We start from the raw sequence: 7,141 nt of genomic DNA on the forward strand, positions 1-7,141 counted from the left end.
ACTCTCAAAGAGGTAGGGGCAACAGGTTCTCTATGGTTATCCTTAGATACCATGCTCAGAGCAATGAAGATCTCATACAAAGCACATACAACACAAGGATCACCAACGTGAACATGTTCTGAGACTGATCTCCGCATAAATTCATCTCGAAACCGTCTTAAGTGCCACAAAGACTAAGGTATTGAAAAAGAAAGCAAATAAATAGCATACTCAAGGAAGTCGGCAGATTCAAGACTAGACAATGAATATGGTCAAATATTCAGAAACTGATCAAACAATACACACTTGAAATACCAACCTGTATTATGACATTCAGAAAGCAATTATATTCACCGACTTCATTTTTTAGCCCTGTTCCATATGTATCCATTCCATTAACATCGGTTGCGCCTTCACCACATAAAAGACGCGAGTCTCCGGTTTCTGGAATCTCCTTATGCGGCAAGGCCAAACTTGACTTGGCAGGTAGCTTTTTAGGTGCATGCAATGTATCTGATAAGAAATTTGGGACAAGAAATAAATGCAAAGAAAGTTACAAACGGCAAGGTCATTTTGATAGTTCTCTGCGAAGCAGAACTATTAAAAGTTGGAAATGCAGCAAATGGCAATTCTTTGATCAAATTAAGTTCATATCCAATTTTTTGAACCCTTTAAAGGATTATGTGGTCAATAACTGTAGGTCTGTTAAGAATTATTCAAAACAATGCAAGGTGGGTAATGAAACTTAATCATTTAATTAGTCTATTTATCATATACTACAAAGATACGATACCCAGGTGTCCCATATTGATGTTGCATGGATAGCCATAGCCATCTAAGATCTCAAAAAGGCAGCTTAAATCAACCAGTTAGCTTTCAGTACAAATATTATTAGCATTGGTTACGAGAAGAAGGTATGTACAAATTAAAAAAAAAGGCAAGCAAAATCACAAGGATAATGTAGGGAGAAACAAAAATGAAAAGATAAGGCCTCTACGCTGTGGAGTTTCAGCATGCTTTAAAGGCACACGCAGTTATAACAGGGGAAGATGAGCTCATGGAAAAGATCTGATACATTTGTTTCCATTTATTCTAACAATATAAAAATGGTGGTAACGAATATGTATAATAAATAAGTAGGGACAATTTTTTCCCCTGCACTTGAAATTGAAATAGGCAAACATACTGGGACGAAGATATTATCAATTATCAATTAGCTTTAGTCGAGGATCACAACCACCATCAGCAAGAGAGATAGAGAGAGAAGACACACCAAGGCTTTCGCGGACAGCTTTCTTAAGGTCGGCTTGAAACCTTTCTTCATCATCCTCCTCAGCACTAAGCTGTCTCAATGTTTTTCCTCCTTTATCTACAAAGATAATGTGGTGAAACATTCAACAATGGTATGAGGTTTCACGTGTAAACATCCACAAGCCAGATCAGACAATAGTTGAGGCAATTTTTTTATGTGTTAATAAATTTGCAAATGCATTTAAGGATTTTAAGGAGAGATGAGGATCATATCTGTAATAGAATTCATTTAGCTACTATAAGTTATAACTGTTACTAAACCAAAATTTAGGCTGTTAAACTTAGATATACATACAACAATCGATATTTCCATGTTTATTTATGAGCAGCATAATTAAACACTATCTTCTAGTCAGTTATATAAAGCATTTTATCTGTATCTAAACATAAAGCGTAGAATTCAGAAACAAAACAAAACATTTAACTTACTGAAAGTGTAGCAATGAAGAATGTAAGACAAAATTGATAAGTAGATACACGAATTTATAGTAGGAATAAATACATGATGAACACCACTCATAGCTTTCGAAATTTAGCTTGAGATAGTAACTTAAATCTTATGTAACTAATTGAAATTTCTTTTACTTTATAAATACCCTTATAAGGTTGGAGCACATTAGTTGGTACCATTTGACCATCCATTTATTTATTAATTAAATACAATATTCAATTATTCATGCATACACACACACACACACACACATATATATATATATATAATATAGTTTAATTTGATGGTGTAGTTAACTGCAGTATGAGATGTTTTCGAAAGCTATATGATATATATGATTGTACTTAAATATACAAGAGAAATACATTCTTCGATAATATAAATATTTTTCTAGCTTCTATCTTAATTAGTCAAAAATGAAACTAATATTAATAAGATTTTAGAAAACGAAGTTAATAGAGGTGAAGTGAAACTAACTTTTTACCTTTTTTCTGATTCAAGAATACTCTCACCTATAAAATGTATATTTAAAACCAACTCAATCTTTATTAGTAGAAAAACATACCACCATCACCATGTGAGTTTAGCTCATCTCTAGGCATAACAGAACCATTATCCTCCTTTTCAGATGTCAGGGGAGGGGATTTCCTGTCACTTAGTTTGTTTAGACCCTTATGCCGTTTACCCCTCTTTCCCGAGCGTCGCTCAGTAAATATAACCCCTTCTTGTGGAATAGCTCCATTTGAAAACCCTGCCAAAAGGATTATACAATCAAGTGAACCATAATGTTTAACTGAGAGGAAAGCTTGATGCTTTGTAATATCAAGAATGATTTTACCATTTTGCATCACAGCTCCATTCGCAGAGTCATTTAGCACACTTTCGGTGAATGCCACCTTTTGGATCAAAGATTCCTAAAGAAAAGGTCAATTTTTTATCAGAACTACTATTCAGTTTTCTTCCTGAAAAGGAATAACTCTGGGAACAGGAAAATTCTGCCAATGGTAGTTGCGAATAGGCTACAAAACAATCCACATTGATATTGATACAAACTGATGAAAGCAACAAACCTTCCTATTTGTCCACTGGTCATTGACATCTTTTTCTCCATCGTTGCACCTAATGTAAGAATCAGATATTGAAATTGGCTTAGCCTTCTCCCCTGCAACTTTTGAGTTTCTTTTATGTTGCTCAGCTAGTTGCTTTTGTTTAGCCTCGTTTTCTATACGTCTTTGATATTCCAAAGTTTCTTCAAGCTTTCTTTCTTCAGCTTCAAGTTCAATTTTGTGTTTGTACTCCTCTTCCTGTAGTCTTAAGGCATCATTAGTTCCATTATTGGCAAGTTCAGAACATACAACCTCCTCATCGTGTGCACTTGGAAGCAATCTGAAGCAAGACAAAACATTAGCTCGGATAAAATGGTAAGCATACACAGAACGTGTTTTGAGAGAGAAAGAGAACTATACATCTCTTCAGATATCTGATCATCCGGGTCATCCCAATGACTAGCCTGCAGAAGCAATAACCGTTATTGAGAATAATAACCATTTACTTAGCATCCCATAGTTTCTACCTGAGAATACACACACACACTATGGAGTAAACATTATGGTTTATACCTTTAAGTCCTTATTTTTTCGGCCCTCCTTACTCTTCTTTTTGTCCTTCGACTTTTCATGTTTTGAATTTTCAAGTCCTGCGGTGGTTCCTTTCTTGGAATCCAGAGCAAGTTCAGCCAAAAATGCCTCTCTGGCAGCATCAGATTTTTCCCTGGCATCTTTCTCTGCCATATCCTCCAAGCGTGCCTGAAGAAATGAAGATAATAAGCCTAAAACATCTGGAAAAGCTGCTGAGGAAGATGAAGGTCCACAGATATAAAGGTGCTTCACAATTACTCACCCGTAAAAATGATTTAAGCAAAGGTATTAAGATTGAGCGGTAATCATGGGAAGATGCAGGATCAAGCTCAATTTCCAACTTCTGCATCCCAATGAGTATTCGCATGAGTCTTGCATCGAGCTTGCTGATCTGAATCACTGAGAAATCTGAGATAAAGAAGCAAAGCAAATATGCATATTCTGAAAGAAAACACAAAAAGTAGATCCAAACCTCAAGAGAACCATGCTCCTTCTGTCTCTGTATTGCAACTTCAATGCAAGAATCCACCTGATGAAGATAGTCTTTTCTTCTCCAATCATCATCTTCACCAGATTCTAGGTCACAAAGATGTGATCTCACGCCACTGTAAGTTTCCTCAAAACCAAATTGGTTTATATTTAAGGACTCTGCATCCTTTAGAACATTTTTTATTGCCTGCGACTCAAATCTATTGCTCATAAAGGCCATGTCATTTTCATTCTCATTGTCACCGAGTTCTTCTTGCCTTCTCCTGAGAACAGAGTCATAACTGTGGCCGGTAAAATCAGTTACATGTTCTCTTCTCTTTTCCTCTTCCAAACATAGATCTTCCACGGCCTGCAATGCCTCCTCATAATTTAACTGTTCGGATTTTCTATCACATAAGCTTTGCAGATGATAAGCTTCTTTCTCAAGCAACTGAAGAATTTCAAGACCTTGCTGGGCTTTCTCCTCTTTTGCTCGCATCCAGGATGTCAATTGCTCGCCACTTGAGGGGCCTTTAAATATCCAGGATAACAATGCATCTGAATCAAGTATTATACCGTTGTCATAGTTAACATGGGACGAAGTTTCAACCCTGGAACAGTTGACTGTGCCATCACTAGAAGGCCGAGGGACCTTACAGGGAAGAAAATGCTCATCAAGGATTAAAAATGAAGCATCTTGGCTAAAATTTATCTTCTCCACAAAGTCAACGCCATTCATCACAGTTTTAGAATTATCCTCAGAATTACTTTTATCAGAATATCTACTTAGACCACATGAATTAGCAATTTCCTGCAAAAATTTCAGGATTTTCTTAAGCTCCGGGGCACCCAGAAAACAGATACATAAGGGGGTTTTTTCCAAGTTTGAACTAAGAAGTTGAGAACCGCAAGCAAGGGTCTGAAGCTCCTCCACGGCAAAGTGTATAACCTTGCTAAGATGACTTGAAGCAAGACACTTGTTTTTAATAAGTGACTGGAAAATGACTTGGATTTTCTCTAGAAGCTTTGCACGCTCAGGGTCATCAGATAGAGGCCAATTTTCATTGAGTAAACTTTCCTTGCTGCTCAGATCTCCATCACAATCCATCCACTTGACATCCTCAAAGTCCCTGCCATCTTCGACACCATGGTTGAAATTGCCACCAGATCTTTTATTCCTTAGTGATGAATCCCAATCATATTCATTAGAGTAAGTATCAACAAAGCATTCTTTTGAACCATTTATGCCATGACTGGAGTACGATTCTTCAAAGAAATCAGGTGCTTCCAAGGTTGATTGTGGCCTGTGCATCCTAATTGCTGTATTTAATTCTAATGGTTTCCATGAACAGTTTAGAAGCATTTCAGCCATTCATCCTCCACACACTGAGGCAGAATTGAATGCATTTTGGGCAATAAACTGCTCATATGCTCCTCCACAGCATGTTGCATGAACAAAACCACATCAGCAAATTTCTCATTGCAGCGACAGCATGACCAGAACTTCCACATTTTGTTCGTCACTCCAAAAGATAAAGCCTCATTAAGTACCTCACTTGGTGAGACATCCTTCAATGAGCTGAAATGGGCCTTTAGTTCAGAAATTTCAATTTTAAGTAAATCTTTCTTTGCATCCAAACTCATAGAGTTCCAATATGTTCGTACCGAATCCCTCCTCTCATCTGATGATGCAATTCTCCTGGAATTCCCATACCTCCTTCTCTCTCCTGCTCTCTGTCCAGTACCTGAAGAAGAATCTACACCTTTTCCATTGTTATTAATACTATCCCCATCATTTCCTAAAGAAGGGGACTCTGACTTCTGCTGCAAAAGCCTGGCAGCTGCCACTCTCACCTCAACTTCCTTCCTCCGTTCCTCTTCTGTCTTGGCAACTTTCTTAATCTCATTCGGCCTCTTTGCCTGAATCAGTCTGACCTCCAATGGATCCTCAGGCATCCTCCTGATTGGGATCAATCGAAATTCTCCTCCCCATTGCTCAAATGCTTCATCCAAGTCGAAATCGATGCAATGTTTGATTTTTGAATCAATGCCTTAAGCTCACTCTGAACATTGGCAACTCGAGCCTCAGCTGTAGAAATCTTCTGCAGATTCTCCGCTTGCAAACTCTCCTTAGCAGGATCCACGGGGTTCTCAATCGACAAAGCCCTCTCACACTCCTGCACCACCTCCTCATACTCCTTCCCCTCGTTCGCCGCCTCATACAACAAATTCGCATAGAAATGTGCAAACTCAACAGAGTTCGGGCACAGATTGACCGCCTTCCTCGCACTCTCAATCGCATTCTTCAAATACCGCTGCTTCGCATTGGGGTCATCCACTATAGAAGCCACCTTCACACATATAGTCCCCTGGACGCGGTGGATCAGCGCCGCGTCCGCGGAATTCTCGTGCCTCGAGCACAGATCCTTCATCGATCTCAGCGCTCTGGTGTGGTTCCCGCGCCGCAACGCTGTTAGGGCGCGCTCGCATTCAGGCTTAATCGAAGCGTACGGCTCAATTTCCTCTAATTCCACAACAGGCTCCGATTTAGCAAGTGCTGTCACGGAAGGGTTTGGGGAATTATCTAGAATCGAATCACCACCACCACCGGCGGCGGCGGAGGCATCGTCCGCGGCAGACGGCGGCGGTTTGGAGCGAGGAGCGACGTTTCGCTTCTTATGCCCCATTTATCAGATTCTCCGATTGCTAGTTAATTGCATGGATAAATTGTGTATCTAATTCCGCAGCTTGTAATCGATAATTATACCGATTGTATCGAAATGTAGAGAGAGGGAGACTTACTGAGCAATCGCGGAGGAAAACGATCGGAGCGGAGGCGGATGGATACACGCAGAGGCGTATACGTATAGGAAAAGGATACTGAGATGAGTAAATTTATTGGTGAGACAGTATGAAAGAGAAGATGAGAGGGGAGAGAAAGCAGTAGGTGGTGGGAGGGTTTGGGAAATGTGCAGCTGCTTTTGGACTGGAGTGTAGTGTAGTGCTTTTGAGTGTGTTTATGCATCAGAGTATATCCCAAATTAAATCCCAAATCATAACACAATATTATTACATGATTCTTCTCAATTTCTGCTATAAGTCATCATTTGCTTATTTCATTTTTTGTAATTATTAGTAGCTGTATTTGATTTCATATTTTATTTTTAGATGTTAATATATGTGAAATTAAAATCATATTTTATTTTTAGATGTTAATATATGTGAAATTAAATCAAATAACTCAATGAAATTAATTGAAAACCAAAATTGCATTATTGGCATTTCTAAAATTACG

General features: G+C 38.6%; 1 pseudogene; it reads right to left on the reverse strand.

The window, feature by feature from the left end:
• Nucleotides 1-5: 5 nt before the first annotated feature.
• On the reverse strand, nt 6-6,832 carry LOC121790475 (annotated as a pseudogene).
• Nucleotides 6,833-7,141: the final 309 nt, after the last annotated feature.

Source organism: Salvia splendens, unplaced genomic scaffold, assembly GCF_004379255.2.
Source record: "Salvia splendens isolate huo1 unplaced genomic scaffold, SspV2 ctg526, whole genome shotgun sequence".
Classification (NCBI taxonomy): domain Eukaryota; kingdom Viridiplantae; phylum Streptophyta; class Magnoliopsida; order Lamiales; family Lamiaceae; genus Salvia; species Salvia splendens.